This window comes from Cupressus sempervirens, chromosome 2 (assembly GCF_028749045.1).
Source record: "Cupressus sempervirens isolate cs-2001-9-10 chromosome 2, ASM2874904v1, whole genome shotgun sequence".
Taxonomy (NCBI): Eukaryota; Viridiplantae; Streptophyta; class Pinopsida; order Cupressales; family Cupressaceae; genus Cupressus; species Cupressus sempervirens.
In genome coordinates this window covers 691,893,127-691,914,552 of record NC_143119.1, presented here as the reverse complement: position 1 = coordinate 691,914,552, position 21,426 = coordinate 691,893,127, and the positions used below count along the sequence as shown (strand labels likewise).

The following is a 21,426-nucleotide window of genomic DNA, read 5'->3' as shown; positions in this document are numbered from 1 at the left end:
TTACATATATATACCATTCCAATATTTACAAATACAAGGTCAACTAAAACACAAGCAAACAAAATATTACTAAGTCGGCCAAATAGTAGAAACTTAGGTTCTATAAGCTAACTTGGTGAACTTTTGATACTTGGCTTCTACTACATTACTTGACATCATCATGCACTCAGTAGAAGTAGAGGCTCGGTCCATACTAATCACAAAACATAGCTTCAAACTCGATAACCATTAGAGACTCGATAGATACTAAATCCTTTATTTACCTTGCTTTCACTTAGTAAACACTACACATCCATCACTCAAGAGACACTAGCTTCTCATATCACAAATTGATGACTCGGTAGACACTGTGAAGCTTAGTGACCACTATCTACTCAGTGATAACTGATGGATTGCACACTATCTGTATTCACTCAGTAGCTTCTAAAATGCTTGGTAAACACTAGATTTTGAATGATGAGGTTGGTAACCATACAGAATTGAATAAGTTTTGTCACTAATGAAAAATATAACATAATGGCAACAATCTCCCCCTTTGGCATTAGTGACAAAAACTCTTATAAGCCAAGACTTATGTACATTGACATGCTAATTTTTGACTTTTCAAAATTTATCTTTGTAAAGTTGTTGTATATAAATTTGTACATATCTCCCCCATACATAAGTTATAATATATACATAGTCTCTCTTTTATTCTATACATATATCAAACTATTCTCTCCCCCTTTGTCTCCACATAGCTCTTCCCCCTTTTGACAATAATGCCAAAGAGTTATACAATATATTCAAATAGAGACATCAAAATTTGAGAGAAACTCAAAATGTACCTTGAGAATAAAAGCTAAAGTCTTATCCTAGTTATGTTGCAAAATTTTGCAGGTGGAGAGTGCCAATTGAACTTCTATTGGAAGTTCAATCACATGGTTTGCAATAGTAAAATTGTTATCTTGGACCAATGTTTTTGAATATGCAATATGTTTTTGCATTGTGTCCATGATTGGAAGGATCATGTTTTGGATATCTATCAATGTGGACCTGATCCTTGCTTCTTCTCTTAGCAATTCTACTTGCATATCTAACAAAAATCTACCCTTAATATGATGTGTTGAGCTTGAGCTAGGGTCAAGCTGTAGCCTTTGAGCACTGGTCTTCATATCTACATCAATCTTATTTAGTTTCTCTTTTATTTCTTTGGTGTACTTAGTAACATCAAAAAGTTTTATAAAAAAAAGATGTTACATTGGTGAAAGAACGTTCAAGATTGCTCAAAATTGTAGATAGTTCTACTAGTTTAAGGCAATGTGTTCAAGCACTTTATTATCAAACTTTTTCTCTGCCTTTTCAATTAACTTTTCTTGACCAGATGTATCCTCATTGAACTTATTGACTACTTCTTCTAATTGTAACAAAATGTGTTGAGATGAGTCCACATCAACACCTATAGCCTCTGTTATTATATTCTTTGCATTTTTCAATTATTCTGAACTCTCTATCTCTTTTAGCTCTTAAGTACTTCTGCCTTGCCTTCTGTTCCAAAAGCTAACTGACTAGTCTCATTTCTTCAACTATAGTAGTATCTAGATCCAACTTGGGAATTAAAATCTCTTTGTCTAAGTCAATATCATCATCAATTTCCTTTTTGATAAGCAGAAGTTTTAGAGGTGTCCTTGGTTCTACTTATGACCTTACTTCCTTGGAGTTAGAAATAGAAATGATTGTAGAGATAGCTGGACTTGTAGTGAAAAATTGAATAGGACCAACTAAAGGAAAATTGAGAGAAGTGAAAACTAAATCCAAAACTGATGTGCTACCCAAAATTGAAGTGATAACAGGTGGAAAATTGATTGGAGCACATACATCAGGAGTACTAGTAGAAATATTTACAAGTGATGTACTTACAAGCATATGCAGAACTGAAGTTGACAAAATTGTAGAACTAGATGCTTCACATACTACTAATCTAGTTGACTTAGGAGATGATGAAGAGGATGGCTACAACTCAATAGATGAAGTGGTAGACACTTTCATTATTGATACTCGGAGTTGAGAGGGAGAAAATAGTGATTGAATAGATGACATGTCTGTTGTAATTGCGGTCGCATTTGCTAAAACTGTCTCCAACCTAGATGATGTAGCAGTCTTTGGTGGAGAGTGAGAAAAGGGAGGCTATGACTTGTGCTACTATTCTCACTGGATCATTCTCTTCATTTCCTTCATTGTTGTCCTCTTTAGCTTCTTCCTCTTTCTCTTCTTCATCATCCTTCATCAACTCTTAACATTCCTCAACATCAATGGTAACACATGAAGTGTTATCTTCTTCCTCATTATCATTGTCATCATCATCATCCTTGATTTCTATTGGATCTTCACTTGGCTTGTCCAAATGATAGATATTTTTCCACATTTTTGTAGCATCTCTAACCACATGCTCAATGTCTTTGATTAAAATCAAACATGTATGAAATCTAATCATCATTTTACCTTCATTGTTTTTCATTACTGCCTTAACTTCTACATCTATAAGATTAGGTAGTAGCTTTCTCAAAGATTTCTCATATATATCTTTTGCTGTCTATATAGCTAATTCCCATATTGGTTGCAATCTTACAAATAATTGATTTGAAATTTGAGGGGCAATTTGATTAAGGGAATATTTCCATTTTCCCATCTTATTGAGTACTAGCTCCTTAATTTGCATTTTTTCAGCATCTGTCCTAGTTTCAAACTTTAATGCCTTGAAGTTTGTGATGCCTACACCTTCTTCAATTTTTTTCAACCTTTCTTGGAAGGTGAGTGGGGGCTTGCTGAACACAACTTCATTGCCACCTTTCTTCTTTGATCTCCTTGTAAATACAACTATGGAGGCTTTGGGTGGCTTGGTAATAATTACCCTACCCTTCTTTTTCACAAGCTCTTCCTCCTTCTCAAATTCCTACTCTTCTTCTTCTTCAGATTCCTCAATATCTTCACCTTTACCCTCACTAAACATGAGAGGGGCACTTGCAGTTTTCAACTTGGCTACCTTCCTCTTACCTTTTCTTATTGCCTGAGGTAGCTTGATTTAAAGCTCAATTCTAGCCTTTGCCTCATCATATGTTGCAAAGATAGATAGCTTTGGATCTACTGGCTCATTCACAAGGCTTCAATAATATCTTTTGTTTCATCAATGTTAACATCATATGGAAGAGGTTTCACCCATGCAATTCTGGGTCTGACTGCCTGTATATACACTCTATCACAATCAACCATAAAACATACATCATCTTTATATTTCTCAACTAGCTTAGGAGGAATCCTAAACCTATTGTTCATCTTCTCCTTTAAAAATTCAAAGTAATTATCCATAATACTATAAAAAATTTCGCCCATTTTTGCAATAAATTCATTAATTTGATACAAAATTGGAGTATCTTTTCTCCATACTACTGAACCTTTTGATGGAAAAAAATTTTGAACATAAAAGAAAAGACATGTTAACAAAGAACCAAATTTATAGGGGTTGTTCTTTGATGTCTTGATGCTATCTATATTCTTGTTTAGCTACTTCAACAATAATTCTGATAGATCAAATTCCAAATTCTTCTTTACAACCTTGTATGCCAAATAAACTACCTCACATGACACACTGTTCAAATGATTGGAGCTATAAATCTTCTGAGCAATGATGTGAATACCAAACCTTAATTCTATGTTAGATACTATGCTAATTTTTAGACCTCTACTATCCCACTCAGCTAGGGTTTTCTTTTGAAGCTTATCCTAACCTAGAGTTTTGGTAGTTTTGGCCTTATTCAGGATAGGGAGACTAGTAATCATATGAATCATTTTCTTTGTGATCAACATAGGCTGCTCTAACCATAACTCACCATTGTGAACACGACTTAGAATATACCTAATCCACTTAATTTGAAAACTTCTTGATAGATGCAGGATATGGGTTAACCCTTTTATCTCTAAATGCTTATGCTTAGGTTTCAAAGAACCATCAATACACATTTCTCCTAGGGTACTATCCATCTCTAAGGTTCCAATTTCTTGCATAGAACACTTAAAATGAGTGTGAATATCGTTACTAAGGAGTACCTTTGGAGTAATTTTTGATTGAGCTCGATTCAGGTCGAGTGACTCCGCAATTGCTAGAACTAACTTGAAATTGGATGCTTTCCACTCCATGCCTTTTACCAACATCTCAGAACCTCTTTTTTCCTTGCTACTACTGGTGCTTCTGGATGCCATGGTTTCTTGGTAAATGAGAAAATTTCTTCAAAGAATTCTTTGCAAAAAATTTTCTCGAGATTGCTTGGATGCACCTGGAAATTGCTCTACTCTATGTATACTAAAGTCAAGGTGAAAAATAAAGTCAAACTCTTCCCTTTTTGATGAAAATTCTCCATTGATGCTTGGTACCATAATGACATAGTGTGTGATGGACTGTCATCCACTCACTTTCTCAATAGAAGCTTGTGACTTGGCAACTGAACAAAAATTTTATTACTCTCGACCTAGCTTGGTTGAGTCTATGACTAAGCTTGCTTGGTATGACTCAATTTCTTGTGATCCATCTATATTTGAAATACTAATTTGGATATTTTGCTCCCTTTCATTGGAAATACTCAAGATATGATTAGAAGATACAGTTCTAGTTCTTCACTTAAGAGTCTAATTGGAAATGGTGGAGTCACCTACTTCTTGAGTGACATGGCCATCATTTGAAATTTCTTGCTTGGTATATTTGGGAATCCATTGCTGTCTCATTTGCTTCCTGATGTTATCAACTTTAGCTATTTTTTCATCTTCAACTCTACCTGTGTTCATGCAATTCTTAGCTATATGACCAAGTTCAGTGCATTTGTAACATCTTATTGTAGTATCCTTCTTTCTCAAGTTATGCCTTGCATAGTTTATGCTAATGTGTCCATATTCTCCACAATAATGACATCTACACAAAGTATTGTAGTCCCAACCAAATATTTCCTTTACAAGTTGTTTAGCTAGATTGAATGGTTTAGATCTACATTGAGATGCCTCGTGACCTTGTTTCTTGCATTTGTGACATTTACCCTCAAATTTTGGTTTCTCCTTGCATTCATTAGCTTTATGGCCATGTTGAGTGCAATTGTAAAATTTTCTATTGAATTTTCCTTTCCATTGCTCCAAAAATTGTTTGATGTATGACTTAACTTACCACAGTAATTTCAAGTAGGTCTTTGATTCCTTTGAGCACCTTGTTTGGAAGAGTTACCTTATTCTTTGTATCCAAGTCTTACTTTACCTTTTTGCCTATAGAGATTTTTCTTACTTTGCTAATTCAATTGATCCATGTCTACTTGAAATTTCATTATTCTTTTATTGATTTTCTTTTCAGAAATTAGATCAGCTTTCAATATTTCATTAATTTGTCTTTCAGTGATTAAATCTTTCCTTAAGCTTTCATTTTTAGATCTTAGACTCATAATTTCCTCATTTGCATTGGAGAGCTAATTGATAAGACTTTCTTACTAAAGGGATTAATTTTTATTTGAATTGTTCCTTTCCTCCAAGTCTTCACTTGCCTTATTCCTTTGTTATAAGATTTCACACTATCTTATTGACTAAATTTCCTATTCTCTTTTCAATTTTCTTACCTCTTCTTGTAGAGAGCCATTCTTTTCTAGAAGCTCTTTGATAGCCTCATTTTCTTCATTTGAACTACTTGAGGGGAAAAAGTCTTCAATCCTTTCTTCAACATACTAGTGGTCATTCATCTATTTTAAAAGTTCCTTCCTTATTTTTAGGGATTGTGAAAGATTATCTTTGACTTCTTTGAGTTGACCTATGACCATCTCCAGATCTAGCTTGTCATTGTCAATAGCTTTGTCAAGTCTAAATATCTCCATTGTCCTTGATCTTTTATGAAGCTATCAAACTTTATCCTGAGAACCACAAAGCTCTGATACCAATTGTTAGAAATAATTAAGACTAGCTAGGTTACTAAGAGGGGAGGGATGAATTAGTAACCTCAAAAATTTTAAATTAATTCAGTACTTAATTAGCATAATCCATTCACCATTAATTCATCTAATCTACTACATGCATGAGAAACTAAAAGATAAACATTAATGACATATGAACATAGGATTTTGGTGACCCAGAAACCTTTCAAATAGAAAGTAAAATTGGGGTGGGGATAATACCCACAAAACTTCACTATTGCACTATAAAGTTGTCCTGTTAAGGCTTAGATTGACCACTTCTGATGATCTGCTCTTTTAAGAGCAATTTGGACTACTAGATCCACCTTGTTAGAGGTTTTACAAACATACAATGAAGTATGCACTTTGTTAAGAGATTTGAAGAAAGATTGTTAAGTCTACCTTGCTAAAGGATTTAGAAAACTAATTCACCTATTAGGATGAAATAGTAGATTTGACTTACAAATTGATTATTGATTAGATCCTTGAAGTACAGATCACCTCTTGTGATTGATACAACTTTACTACTCCTTGTAGACCTTGCTGAATACTCTACTATGCTATTAATTCACATTCACTCTTCTCAAAACATTACACATCCATCCATCCATATACTTATTCGTTCATTCATACATTGCAAATGATACAATACATTACATATATATACCATTTCAATATTTACAAATTCAAGGTCAACTAAAACACAAGCAAACAAAATATTACTAAGTTAGCCAAATAGTAGAAACTCAGGTTTTGTAAGCTGACTTGGTGAACTTTTGATACTCAGCTTCTATTGTATTATTCGACATCATCATGCACTTAGTATAAGTAAAGGTTTGGTCCATACTAATCACACAATGTCACTTTGAACTCAGTAACCATTAGAGACTTGGTAGATATAGTGTTACTTAGTAGATACTGAATCCTTTGTTTACCTTGATTTCACTCAGTAAACACTACACATCCATCACTCGGTAGACACTGGCTTCTCATCTCACAACTAATGGCTTGGTAGATAGTGCAAAACTCAATGACCACTATTTTCTCAGTGATAACTACTAGACTGTACACTATTTGTATTCACTTGATAGCTTCTGGAATGCTCGATAAACACTGGAGTCTTAATGATGAGCTAGGTAACCATACATAATTGAATAACTGTTGTCACTAATGAAAAATATAACATAATGCCAACATCTATTCCTAACAATATTCATCTAGATTTTGGAGCCTCCTAAAAGATCATTAATGAAGAGATTCCAAGTAAAAGGAGAATTTGACAAAAATTTAGCTTTCATTATATTACCCCAATCCATATTATCTTCTCCCAGTCTCTAACCTATCTTTGTAAGGAGTGCTTTATTCAGATCCTAGAGTCTTCTAACTCCCAATCCCCCTTTCTCCTTTAGCTAACAAACCTCATCCCAGTTAAACAAACTCAATTTGTTTGTCTCCTTCATCCCTAACTAGAGGAAATTCCTCTGTATTCTCTCAATTTTATCTACCATATTTTGGTTAATTTTAAAAAGGGATAGGAAGTAAATTGGAATGCCTTGTAGAGTTGTCGAGAGAAATTATAATTTACCAGCATTGCTTGAAAATTTTCCTTTCCATCCTACTAGCTTGTTTTGAATTTTTTCCACTATACTATTCCAGAAGTCATTAGTCACCTCCTTAGTGGTTAATGGTAGGCCAAGATAAGTATTTGGGAGGTTGGCAGAATGACAACCTAAAATATTTTTTATCTTCCTTTGTAGTTAGGAATCAATATTAAAAAAATAGTTCTTACTTTTATAGTAATTAACTTGCTAGCCTAAACTTTCTTCATAATTACGAAGGATAGTCTTCCAAGTTTTAGTTTTTATGACTGAAGATTGTCCAAAGAGGAAAGTATCATCAACAAATTACTGCAACACTTTAGTATTAGCTGTAGTAGAAGGCTTAATCCCTTTAACACATCCTCTATTAACCAGTTTGGTGAAAGACCTCCCCAATACCTCAACAACCATAATAAAAAGATAGGGTGATAGTGGATCACCTTGTCTTAGTCCTTTCTCCACTCCAAAATTTCCCCAGGGGGAGCCATTTAAAAGAATAGAAAACTAAAACGACACTACCATCATCTTAATTAGGTTTATAACTTTTTCATTGAACCCCACTCTTTTGAGCACATCATAGAGGAAGTTCCACTTCACCTTATCATAGGCCTTGGAGATGTCTAACTTGAAGGCCATTCAAAGTCTTTTATTTTTTTCCATAGAATGAATGATCTCATGTGTGGTTATCGTTGGATCTAGGATTTGTCTTCGTAGAACAAATCCCTTCTATGGAGTGCCAATAATTTTTTCCAGTAATGGTTTTATCCTGTTGACTATAACTTTGGAAAAGATATTATATACTATATTGCATAGACTTATAGGCCTAAAATCCATTAGGCTCATGGGTGTCAGAGTTTTGGGAACTAAAGCAATAAAAGTCTTATTAATCCTTTTTAGCATCTTCCTAGTTTTAAAGAAATCTTTGGTAGCCTAGACCAGTTCACTTTTAACAATCTCCCAGAAGTGCTAGAAGAAAGCTGGAGGGAAACTATCTAGACCTGGGGCCTTATAAGCTTTCATAGAAAACACAACACATTTCACTGCTTCCTCCTTGATTTTTCCTAGAATGTGGTTGTTTTCCACTACGCCCAACACCTATGGGATCGTGTTAATCAAACTTCTTCTGATAACCTAATTTCCTGCATTATTATCCTTGATGTAAGCCTTGCTAAAATATTTTACCACATGTCTTCCCATCTACTCCTGGTCCTTATGTACCCTACCTCCTTCCCCTTCCAATCTATTGATTGTGTTTCTTCTTTAATAACTGGACGCTAACCTGTGAAAGAAAGTAGTGTTTTTGTCCCCTCAATTAACCATTGGACTCTTGATCTTTGTTTCCAAAAAAATTCTTCCCTCAACATAATATCCATCCATTTTTTTTCTATATTCCTCTTCTTCCTTAGTTGCACTTTCAAGGTTATTTCCTTTAGTAGTTTCCCCTTGGATCTTTTTTAGGTTTTCCTCCACTTCTCCTTTGATTTTGAACAAGTCTCCAAAGGAACTCTTAGCCTAGCCCTTAACATTTCTCCTTATATTATCAAGCTTTTTAGTCAGTCTATACATAGCAGTGCCATCTAACCTTATATTACACCATTCTTGAATTCTATCTTTAAATTCTGGGTGAGATTGCCACATTATTTCATACCTAAAAGGTTTTGGTCCACTCTTTAAACCATCCTCCCACTAAAATATTAAAGGGGAAAGATTTGAAGTAGTTCTAGTAAGGTTCTCCAATAGGGAATTGCTTAGTCTATTCAAGTTCCCTGTCACCATCAGTCTATCCAATCTCACCTAGATAAGATCATTCCTTTTTCTATTATTGGTCTAAGTAAATTGGTTACCTCTCAAATCCACATCAATAAAATCAATTCTGCTCATAAAGTCATTAAGGTCTTGAAAACTTTTAGGGCAGTCACTGTTTCCCCCTAGTTTCTCCAAATGATAAAGGGGGATATTAAAATCTCCCATACACATTAATTGTTTATCTTTCATATTTTCTAGAATCCTTACCAGATTTTCATATGTTTCCTTTCTCCCTACCTTACTATTAGAAGCATATATATTTATAAGCCCCCAATGTTGAATACTAGTTTGGAACTATGTAATTATGAAATTTATATCCTTCCAAACTTCAACCCCCATCATAGAGCATGGGTACCACATAGTAGCAATGCCCCTCAAGGCTCCTTCAGCATCCATATTCATGTAAGCAACACTTGGCCAAAAATGACTAGCAATTCTATCAAAGTTAGCATTAGACATTTTAGTTTCTTGTATTAATAGACAATGTACCTTTTCCTTTACCTGGGGAAGTTTGCACTAGGATATCCTCCATTTTTTGAACATCAGCAGTCTCCTCCACCAAGATTGGGGTATCCAAGGGTTCCCCCATAACTTCCACAACAATTCCCAAGGAGCCTTCCTTTTGTTTATCCTTTTGCATTTGAGCCTTACAATCCACAATAGCGTGTTTGAATTGACCACATTTCTAATAGAACAGGCTCATATTCTCATATTCAATGGGTTGAACTTTATCTCCCCATTTGGTTTTGAATGTGACCATAGTTAGGAGGGCCTAAATTTAAAGCCACATTCACACAAAATTTGGCATATACCGATCGATATTTTTGCATAGTTACTTTGTCCATAGTAACAAAATGCCCAAAAGAATTCCCCACCCACCTTAGGATCTTCTCATCCCAAAATTCAAGGGGTAGTCCTGGTAACCTTACCTAGAATGGAACTAGCTTATTTAGCTTTTCACTAGCATCAGAGCTCAAGTGCCACCTTGTCAAGGAAAGACAATGCGTCCCATAGTACCAAGTTCCTGAGAGTATGAGGTTGATATCTTCCTCTGATGTAAATATAAAACAAAAGAGGCCACTTGGAATTGCTAAAACACCCACACTACCCCTAATTTTCCATTTTTGACTCATCCATTTATGAACCATCTCAATTGTAGGTCTAAATACTATGAATCTACCCACAAAACAAAGTTTAAGGCCAGAGGTAATGCTATCCACCAAGGTATCGAGGAGGGAGATCACTGGCCCATCTATGCCATGAGTAATCTTGGGATCCTTCGTTGAAACATTAGCCACTGAAGAGCCCACAAGTGCATTCTTCCAACCTCTTAGTGTCCCATCTATCAAATTTTGACCTCCATCTAGTGGACAACTAGTAGGTTCCCAACTACCCAAAACCACAATGTCAGAGGAAGACTTCCCAACATCACCCAAGGACCTACCACCATCTTTCATGTCTTGTAAATCCCTGTGAAAAGCTAGCACCATATATAGATCTAGGTAATGTGGAGGATCCAAATGCCTAGGGCCTACCATGAACAAATTCAAAATTCAAATCTAAGTGGTAACGGGTTGCAGAGTTTATAGGTTAGATTGTTTTGTTTTCATTGTTACTAGTTATCATTTTGCCATATTTTTAGGTGACAAAACTAAAACTATAATATTTTGAACCTAATTAAAAAAAATTTCAAACAAGCCAAAAATACAATAAATTATATTAATATACCTTGAAGTAATGATTTCTTCTTAACTAGATGATGCAATGGTTGATGCAAATGCATTCAAAGAAGTTGAATGCATATTAGCTATTTGTAAAGAAGTATGCTCAAATAATGCAACTGATTTACATATAAGTTTCAAAAAGTGATATATTTATGTGTAATGAAAAACACAAATATTACTATTACAAACTAATATTGAACAAAAAATACATCTACAACAATTCCTACCATAATTCATAGAAACTAAGAGAAAACTGTGTTAGTATTTACAACCAAAATCAAACAGTTTTGGATGAAACTTCACATTAATTATTAAAACCATTTTAAATAATAGAATATATGTTCTAAACATAAAATATGTTATAACAACAAAATACATAATTTTGTGTCCTTGTCCTTCCTATAAACCTAGAAACACCCATCCTTGGGTCTTCTTCGCAATTTTTACAACCTCTAAATAATAAGAAAAATCATTAGAAAATAACAAGGGAATGAATAAACAATGGGAAAAAAATCCCTCTTAAATTTGCAAGCACATGTTTGGTCTCCTTGAATGCACACCAAAGAGGAAAGATGCTTTGCATTCCCAAGAACATAACTCTTCTTTCACTTGTTCTTCACCTCCAAACTCTTCAACTTGTAACTCACTACTTGCCCATGTTATAAAGTTTACAAATGCCACTTAAAATTTCAAAATGTTCTATCTAGTATCTTAATTCCAACCTTCACATTCAAAATATTTCAAATATCATTTGATATAATTTGACTATTTAACCATTAAGAGAAATATTTCTTTGTTTATTCTTTGTGACGGGCGGCATGAAAATGCTCCTAGGGATGAGATGCAACAATGCTGGTGGATGGAAAAAGGGAAAGGTTTTTCTATGCAAATGATTTCCTAGGTTGAGGCAAAGCTATATGAAAAAACATAAGGAGGATTGGGTTTGGGATTCTAACTTCAAAGATATGTTGCCAAAGTATGAAAGGTCTGCTTTCCTATGTGCAAGCTTGGTGGTGATTGTGTCAACTTAAGGATAGACTGATGATCCTTTAGGAAGAACACGAGATTGACCACTTGTGGATCCCAACCTTTAGCTCAAGGTGATGAGGGATAACAAATGACAAAGCTAGATTACCCTACACAAAGCTCTGTCAAAGGGATAATCTTGGTGAGATTGGTGGTTTGGAAGATGGTAGGAAAAGCAAGTTCTAGCAATGTGACAACAATTTTGAAGGCTTGGATGTGAATGTTTTTTTTTTTTGATTGCTGGCTAGATGGTTTGATTCTAAATGAGATGGATGAGCTAAAATTCTTAAGGGGAGGACTAAAGATGGCTGGCTTTCCTACAAAGATGACTCTAAAGTGAAGCTTATGCAAGAAGATGTGGAGAAACAAGAGGGTCTAATCATAGAAATCAGGCCTAGTTGGTAAGGCATAAGCAGGATTAACTCCTGGATGTTGGCTAAATTTGATAGTGTGATCTAACCAGGCTTCTTGAAAGGCTTCATCGACAGATTTGTCTTCTACTTTGTGGAGTTTGGCAATTCGAGGGCTTGGTGTTATTTCCTTTCTCTTGGCCAAAATTTCTTGGTATGCCTGAGATGGCTTGAGTTTGACTTTGTGAAACTTTTGTTTGGGTTTGGGTTGTTTCGACATAAATTCTTGAATCTGCTTGGCTTTGGGGAGATTTTGGTTGTTTTGCTTCAACTTGTCCAACTCTAAAATAGGCAGTGACTACGCTAAGTGTGCCCTAAGCTAGGATTGATCAAGTTTGGCAAACATTCATTTAACAAGTAAAAAAAATCAAGCAATAGATAGGAATGACCAGATAGAAGTTTGTGATTCTCAGAATGTGATACTTGCACCAAGGAGTGTGTATGTTCTACAAATGTTTTGATCAGTCACTTCAAACACATTAACATCCTAGATGGTTGTCTGCAAGGTTGACAATTGGTTTAGCTAGGGAGTCCTCGATATACCCAAGGTACATGAGGCCCAAATCCATAGATGAAACCAAAAAGATGTCACACAGCCGAGAGGAGCGGTAACCCACTTCTCCTCTTTCACTTCTCAAGGGTATAAAGTTCCTTGAGGCTTAGCTCGAGTGACAAAATCTTGATCCCAAGAGAGGTGTCTTTCGATTCAACTCCCGATTCTTATACTCCACCAGAACACTGGAGTTGAGGTCGTCCCAAGGGGTGATGAAATCCCCAATCAGGCCTCCTAAAAATTTAAACAAGATTTTGGATCCTAATCTTATGCACCCAAGATGGCCTCGAAAGATGACAAGGGGAGAGAAGACTTGGATGATCTTGGGCTAAAAAACACGTTTGTTCTTTTTCCAACTGACGCTTAAGTTTTCTGATCTAGACTTTGCAAGCACTCATGTTTAAGATGCAATTGTTCAATTTCAACTTGAAATGCACCAACAAAAGTAAAATCAATTGAAGAATGCAAGAAAGAAGAAGAGTTAGGGTCAACAAAAAGAAAACTCACGTGCCTGGAGGCCCTCCATGTCAAGTTTTGATTGATTTTCTTTAAGGCATTCAAGATTGAGTGTGAGTTTGTTTTAAGCCCAAAACAAAGATGTGTGAAACTTGATTTCAAGCGTGCGCCCGGAGGCCCTCCATGTCAAGATTTGTTCAAAATTTAATGCCCAAATGAAGTGTTAGCGAGCCTAATGCGCATTCAAAAATTTTCTAAGTTAGAAAAAATAATAAAAATACAAGTGAAGTTTGATCTTTGTGGAGCACTTAACACCCTCTTAGGTGGACCCATCCCCATAGATGGCGCTGAGATTGCAACCAATGGTTAAATTGATGGGTGATTAAAGAGGGTGAGTCCAACTAAAAACTCACTCAAAGAATTTTTAATTAGTTTTTGTATCTTAGAAGATTTCTAAAATGTGGATTCTTTTTATGCCCAAAAATTGAAGTGTGAGATATTGTATTGATTCATTGATCCTTTGCATTCAAGATTGAGTTTGTTTGTTTTAAGCATGCATTCCAAGAAAGGTTGATTTTAATCCATGGCATTTAAGATCATGTTTGAGAAACATTCATTTAAAGGAAAAACATGAATAGTTTTTTTTGCTCCAACACGCAATGTGACAAAAAGCAATTTGATTAGTCACCCAAAAAATCCCAAAATCAAAGCTTAACTATGGGAAATTTTTTTTTAACTTTTTTTGTTATTTTTGATATGTGTAAAAATGCTTAGAATGGTCTATTTCCTATGGAACCACTAATATGATTATGATAATGATGATAAAACTTGCAAAAAATAAGTTAGAATAAAAACATGCACTAGAAAATGTCAAAAATTCGAATCAAGCGCTTAGCACAACGAATCCGCGAGTCTAAGTAGTGATCCTACAGGGAAAATGCAATCTCACTGGAGTTTGCTTCGTGGGGATGCATTCTCACAGGTTGACCAAGCTACAGGAATGCCAAAAAAAAAATTGGTGAAAAATAAAAAAACTAAAAACTAGGGAGCTCATTTTGAACAGAGCGATCCCCCTGGTTTACAATCTTACAACATTTAGACTAAAACTAAAACATTGAAGTAAACATTCAAAAACTAAAACTAAATTCACATATAATTTTAGACAAAGAAAGCAAACAAGAAATGAAAATCTCAAAAGAGAAAACACTCCATGCTTCCTTGATTTTGTAGATGTGTCCTTTGATGTGGATGCATGCTCAATTGCTTGCCCAATTGCTTCAATGGTGGAGATGCGTAATAGAAAATTGGTAGCCTTGTGAGCTCTCAATTTGGAATTATAAGATTAAGATTGATGACTTTAGTTCTCAAAATAGCATGGTAACTTTAGCTCAAGGATTGTGATGATATGGCTTGGGAGGGGATTCAATTTATATGCAAGAGGCTTGAGGGATGGAGGGCTAAAATGCAAGGATGGAGAGATGGTTAAGGAGGGCTAAGATGCACTCAAAGGGGAGCACATGGATTGTGATTGTTTAGCACCAATGGGAAGGTGACACTTGTCACAAGGAGGATGAGTGTGAGAGGGTAGGATAAGGGGTTGGTTAAAGGCATGATGAGGGAGATTGAGTATGGAAGAGGGATGTAAGAGTCATGAGTGGGCTTGTAAGAGTCTTTTATGGTTTGTAAGAGCACTCATGGCTTGGTGGTTGGGATATTTTGGAGAGGGGACTTTGATTTGGTTTAGGAAAGTCTTAAACTTGTTTAGGGAATGTGACAACATTAGGGGGTGGATTAGGCTTGGGTTTAGGATAAGATTAAGGATGTTAGAGATGTGCAAGTGGATGGAATTAATGAGGTTGGGTGAGTTAGTGGCTAAGATAGGTTAGTATGGGTGGATGGGGTGGATTAGGCTAAAATGGAGGATTAGGGATAGGTTAGGGGTTTTTAGATTTGAGGATTTTATTTATCAAATAGATTTATTTAATAAATGGGGATTTTTGGAATTAGATAGGAGAAAAGGATTTAATTGATAAATGATAAGTTATTTGATTTATCAATTTAGGACTATTAGATGATTAATTAAATTAATCAGCTAGGGGATGGCAAAGGATTAATTAAATAGAAATTTAATTAATGATTCCTTTAGAGATAACTAAATAGGATTACTAAAGAGGTGTAATCAAATTTAGGTGTCTACAGATATGACACAAGAACTTTAGATGTATATGGTAGAAAAGGAAGTGATGCTATGTCCCTAAAAACAACATGCCAATCTCTCTCACTTAGCTTACCAAAATTGGATAGGATGAATCTAACCTAAGACTTGAAAGATGGAAAAGTGTGTTTTATTAATTTTAAGCACTATTGAAAACATAGGAAAAAAAGGGAAATGTCGCCAATATGAAAATTTTATTGGTAAAGTCTATTTGTGGGTATCTTTTGGCTTAGATGCCATAGCTGAGGTATCTGTTTGATCAAATTCATCCAAGATTTACACATGGGATTCTTCATTGGGGATACACCAAGAACAATGTTGGATGTGGTGGTTAACCAAATACAAGATTCAACATTATCAAATTTTAACATGTATCACATATCCTAGATTTGTGTTCATTGATATAATGGAAATGAAGGGCTTATGATTTAAGTTTCCTTGTGATAATCTCAACTTTAAGTATATAATAATAGAAAAAGGAGTTTTAATCTAGAATTTAACTATGTAGCAAGAGAATGATGTAAACAATCATATAAGGCATTAACAATTACATGTTGAGAAAGGAAAATAAGGAGGATGAGGAACCTAATATGAGTTAGGTGCTTGCAAGGGTTTCAACCCATTTTCCCTTTGCCTTAATTGTGACCTTCCTCTTTCCTTTCCATTATCCATGTGTGTGATATTCCTCTTTCCTTTTCCTCTTTCTCGCTTTATGACCCATTTTTCTTCCCTTTATGTGTCTCTTTAAGCCCCTTTTGAAAAATTTAGAATATTATCTTTAGTTTTCAAAGTCCACCCTTCCATCTACAACTAGAGATATGCTAGAAATAATGCCAAATGAAAAGTTATTATTTTCACTTAAATTTTACCCTTACATGGGAAATGAAAATATTATTTTTTCCAATGTAGCTTTCCCAATTTTTGATTGGTCACCATAATTCTTTTAGTTATTATTATTTTTTTTGATTTGTTGTGTAGTTATTATTATTAATTAATAAAATTATTAAGATTCATTCTATTTTAAATTTTACCTAATTGATTAATTATAATATATTTCTTTTATCTTTTTTAATATAAAAATAATTAAAATAGCTTGGCTTCAAGTTAGGTTCAACACACAAAAATTTGGTTTGCCAATATTATAACGATAGAAGTGATGCAAGGACATTGACAAGATTGATAATATCAATTTATTGATTATTAATCCACAAATATATTTATATACATATTAGAGGAAAACTAAATAAGCTTGTAATATTTTTGTGAATCAGTTTCTGGATTAGATTGTGTGACAATTTTTACCATCTATGATGGTAAAAATTGTCACACAATCTAATCCAGAAACTGATTCACAAAACTATGATGGATTGTGGAAATTTGATCACATTAATAGCTTGTAATATTGATTAAAGAGCTTAGAATGGTAAATAAAATCTCCTAAGATATTCATTAAAGCATCAAGTATCTAGGGAGATGAAAATTGAGACCACAACTAGTATGAGAAAGAGAACTTCCAAGGGCCATGAATGAGTTATGTAAAATAGAATTAACCTAGCCCATTAATTAATAAACCTTAGAGAAAGTGAAGTGATAATTTATAAATCACTAATTCTTTGTGACTAATTATCTAGTCACTTATTTAATCATTTCTTTGATACCTTATTTAGTCACCTATGTTTGGGTGACTAATTATCCAATCACTTATTTAGTCATTTATTTGGTAATCTATTTATTCATTTATATTTGTTTGATCTTGTGATTTTATCCACTGACCAAATTAGTCACATATTTAGTCACCTATACCTATAAATTGTAAAGAATAAGTGAAATGTGATTAATTTTAGTCATGTGACTAAATTGTTTTGTGGGGTGACTAAAGTTTTTAGTCACATAGTCACATATTTGCCAAAATGTACCATTGTCTAGATCACAAAGTTGGTAAGGGGCCAAGGTTTGGCAAAACTAATGACACAAACAAACCTAGATGTAAATTAAATAAATATCATGAATGATGATTAAAGATCATTATTATGTGATATTGACCATTGTGACTAGTATGCTGATGTTATCTATTACTTATAGCATATTTATGCCCCACCTATAATGACCAATAATCAAAATAGAACACTAAAATTACAAGGCATTAGGTATATTATTATTAATGGTAACTTGTGGTGGAAGAATCTTGAAGGAGTATTGCTAGTTAATTATAATTCTAAATGAAATGCATCATGGGGTATGTAGAGGACATTATATTTCCAAGACAATAACTCATAAAGTGTTGAGATTGGGCTTTTAGTGGCCTACCATGTTTAAAGATGCTTACATACTAGTGAGGAAATGTTATCCTTGCCAAAGATTTGTAGGAAGGTTAAAATTATCTGGGAATTTACCCTTAAAAAAGTAGAAGTGCATGCCCTCTTTTAGCAATGAGGCATTGATTTTATAGGAGAAATTGTAAACAAGTTTAGTGGAGGTGGGATTCTAGTAACAACTGATTATTTCACTAAATGGGTAGAGGATATTCCAACAAGAAGATCAACTAGCAAAGTGGTGATTGGATTTTTATTAAGTCACATAATTACAAGGTTTGGGTGCCTAGAAAAAAATTGTGACAGACAATCCAACATGTTTTAGATCTAATAAATATGTGCAATTCTATGATAAGTATGGTATAATCATGTCAACTTATTCTCCTTATCAACCCTAGGGAAATTGTCAAATAGAATCCACAAACAAGAGTATTTTGAATATTATCAAGAGGATTTTTGGATGATCAGAAAAAGGCTTGGGATTCAAATTTACCTCTAGTAGTCTGAGCATACAGGGTAATAATTAAGAAGCCTACTGGAGTAGCACCTTTTGATCTAGTATACAGATTCTAGGATAGGTTTCCTTAGAATAACTTGATAAGGATGCATAAATTTCTCCAAAAATATGATGAGGATATGACTGATGACATGCAAGAAAGGGTCAATGAGCTCACTAGATTGGATGAACATAGAAGAGAAGCTTTAGCCAAAAATGCTAAGTTATAGCTACAAGTAAAACACTTGTTTGACAAAAGGGAAACAAATAGGAAATTTGAACCCAAAGATATGGTGATGAGATGGAATGAAATGATGGAAGATAAAGGGAAACATGGTAAATTTGTTCTCATATGGCTTGATCCCTACCTAATTGACTCTAAGTGGGAAGAAGATTCATATAAATTAAAAGAGCTCTTTGGTAATATTCTTGAATTGCTAGTTCATGGATAATTCTTGAAGAAATACTTCTATTAGGAGGTATTTTTTTCCATGAAGACTATGATAGGGTTTTATGTTTTATAAATTATGTATATACTTTTTCTCTTTTCTTGTTTTGTTGTGCTATGTTGCCTAGTGCTCTCTAAGTTGTTAGGTTTATGGTATGCTTCTCCCAAAAATTTTGAGCTCTTTTATGAACATGGATTATTCATCATCCCCAAACAAAAACCATTGTTAGCCATATTTTTTAAGGATAAAGCTTATTTTAATTTTTATTATTGTTCTAGGATGAAAATTGGTAAAAAAAATTTATCACCCTACTTTGTGTTTCTTCAAAAAAATTAGAAGGAAACCCTAGGTAAAGTCTTAAATCATTCTTTTTATTTAAAATATTTAACATTCACATTTGTGGGATATTTTTATTTAAAATAAGATAAAATTTATGCAGGCCTGATGAAGTTATCTTTTCATGCACTGATTCGTAGTCATGTGGCATATTTCTATTGACTGGAGGAATTCTTTATGGAGTAGGAGTCAAAATAGTTAGTTAATTTCCAACTCTTAGATCTGGGAGGGTCTATGACCATTGCTACCTTGCATATTGTAGTTGTAAGGTTATTACCTTTTGTGAAAATGTGAGAACATGACATCTGTCCCATGGGGCTAGCCAAAGTAGAAAAAGTCTACCTACCCACCTCACTTCGGAATGATAAAAAAATGTTGCTTAGTCACATCTTGAAGGTGCATAGTTTTTAATGAAAATAAAAAAGTGACTGATTGACATGTATCTCAAAGTTTCTAGTTTGTGCTTGTTTCTTAGTGACCGCTAGATCTAAGTAGATCTATGATGGTCACATTCTCACTATGTAGAGGTGCATGAATTTTAACAAATCAGATAATGAGACATGATGCCATGTGTCCTATGGGGGCCAATAATAGTAGTATAAATGTGTATGGTTCATCCTATTTTGAGACCATTAGATGTGAAAAATCAATGGTTGTCACTTTCTCACTATATTAAGATGCAAGATTTTTACCAAATGAGAAAAAGTGATAGATTGACATGTGTCTATGGTGGGCCTGATTATAGGTTAAAGGTCACTTGATTTTAAATCATTGGATCTAAGTAGATCAATGGTTGTCAAATTCTCACTATGAAAACCTATAATATCTTTAGCAAATGAAATAATGTGAAATAAGGACATGTCACCTAGTGAGACTAGATCTAAGATAAAAGCATGTTGAAACATGTGCAAACCCCAGCTAAAAAATTAAGGGAGATCAATGGTCATCACTTACTCACTATAGGAAGATGTAGCATCTTTAACAAATTTGAGAATGCAATAATTTGACATGTGTCTAGGAGTTTTTAAAAATGCTAGGTAGAGGGCGGGGGGGGGGCACATAGTATAGTCTAATCATAGTTAACACTTTCTGATTGATTTGACTACCCCATTGTTACTTAGAAGTTGTGATAGCCCCACTAAAATAACATTTAATAATTATTGATATACAAATAATATTTAATAATTATTGATATGCAAAAAAAGGTAATATATAATAATTATAAATAACTAATAATATTTTTATTTTAGGTAAAGATAGATAAATAAATAAATAAATACTATTGTAATATATAATGATTAAAGTTATAAATAAATGAAATGATATAACTAAATAATCTTTGTATTTAATAGATCTTATTGTAATATTTAATCTACCTCATAAACTTAATATTGTTAAATAAACTAAATACTATAATATAATAGTATTCAATCTTAAAATTTAATAATTTTGTTTCTTAATATTAATAATATATTACTTAAGTTAGGAGTTATTATATTCTATTTAATATGAAATAGTTGAAATGATATTAATAATATACAAACTAATTAATATTAAGAATATTACATCAATAAATAATACCCTATATTAATAATATAATTAATTGAAAAGATGTGTCTCTTCTCATCATATCATATATAAGAGAAATATTAAACTTAGGAAGAGGAATAGGAAAGGGATTTTATGAAATAATATTAAATTAAAGGAAAATGAGAAATGTCCTAAAAAGGGTCATTACAATTGGTATGAAAGCATGATCCTACCATCTTATGGTCTAAAAGAATATAAACCAAAATAATTTTCAATGAAAGGTTTATGAAAATAATAGAAGCTATGGAGCATTCAAAATGGTGACAAATTGAACCTTTTCAAATGTATAAGGAGATTATGAATCAAGAAAATAAGTTTAGAAATTGTTTCAAAATGGTTATGTAGTAGAAGCCATGAAAGAAGAAATCTAAGTGAATAACGTTAGATGTTGATAAATATGTCACTAATCAAGGAATATGGAGGATATGGAATAGAGCATAAAAGACATAGGAAAAAAATAAGAAGTGTGTTTTGCAATATGATTTTCTCATCCGAGTAAGTGTA

The 21,426-nt window shown here is 33.6% G+C and overlaps 1 pseudogene; it reads right to left on the bottom strand.

Moving 5' to 3' along the window:
• Positions 1–4,236, bottom strand: part of LOC149575266 (ATP-dependent 6-phosphofructokinase 5, chloroplastic pseudogene) — a 143,377-nt pseudogene extending 139,141 nt beyond the window's left edge.
• Positions 4,237–21,426: the final 17,190 nt, after the last annotated feature.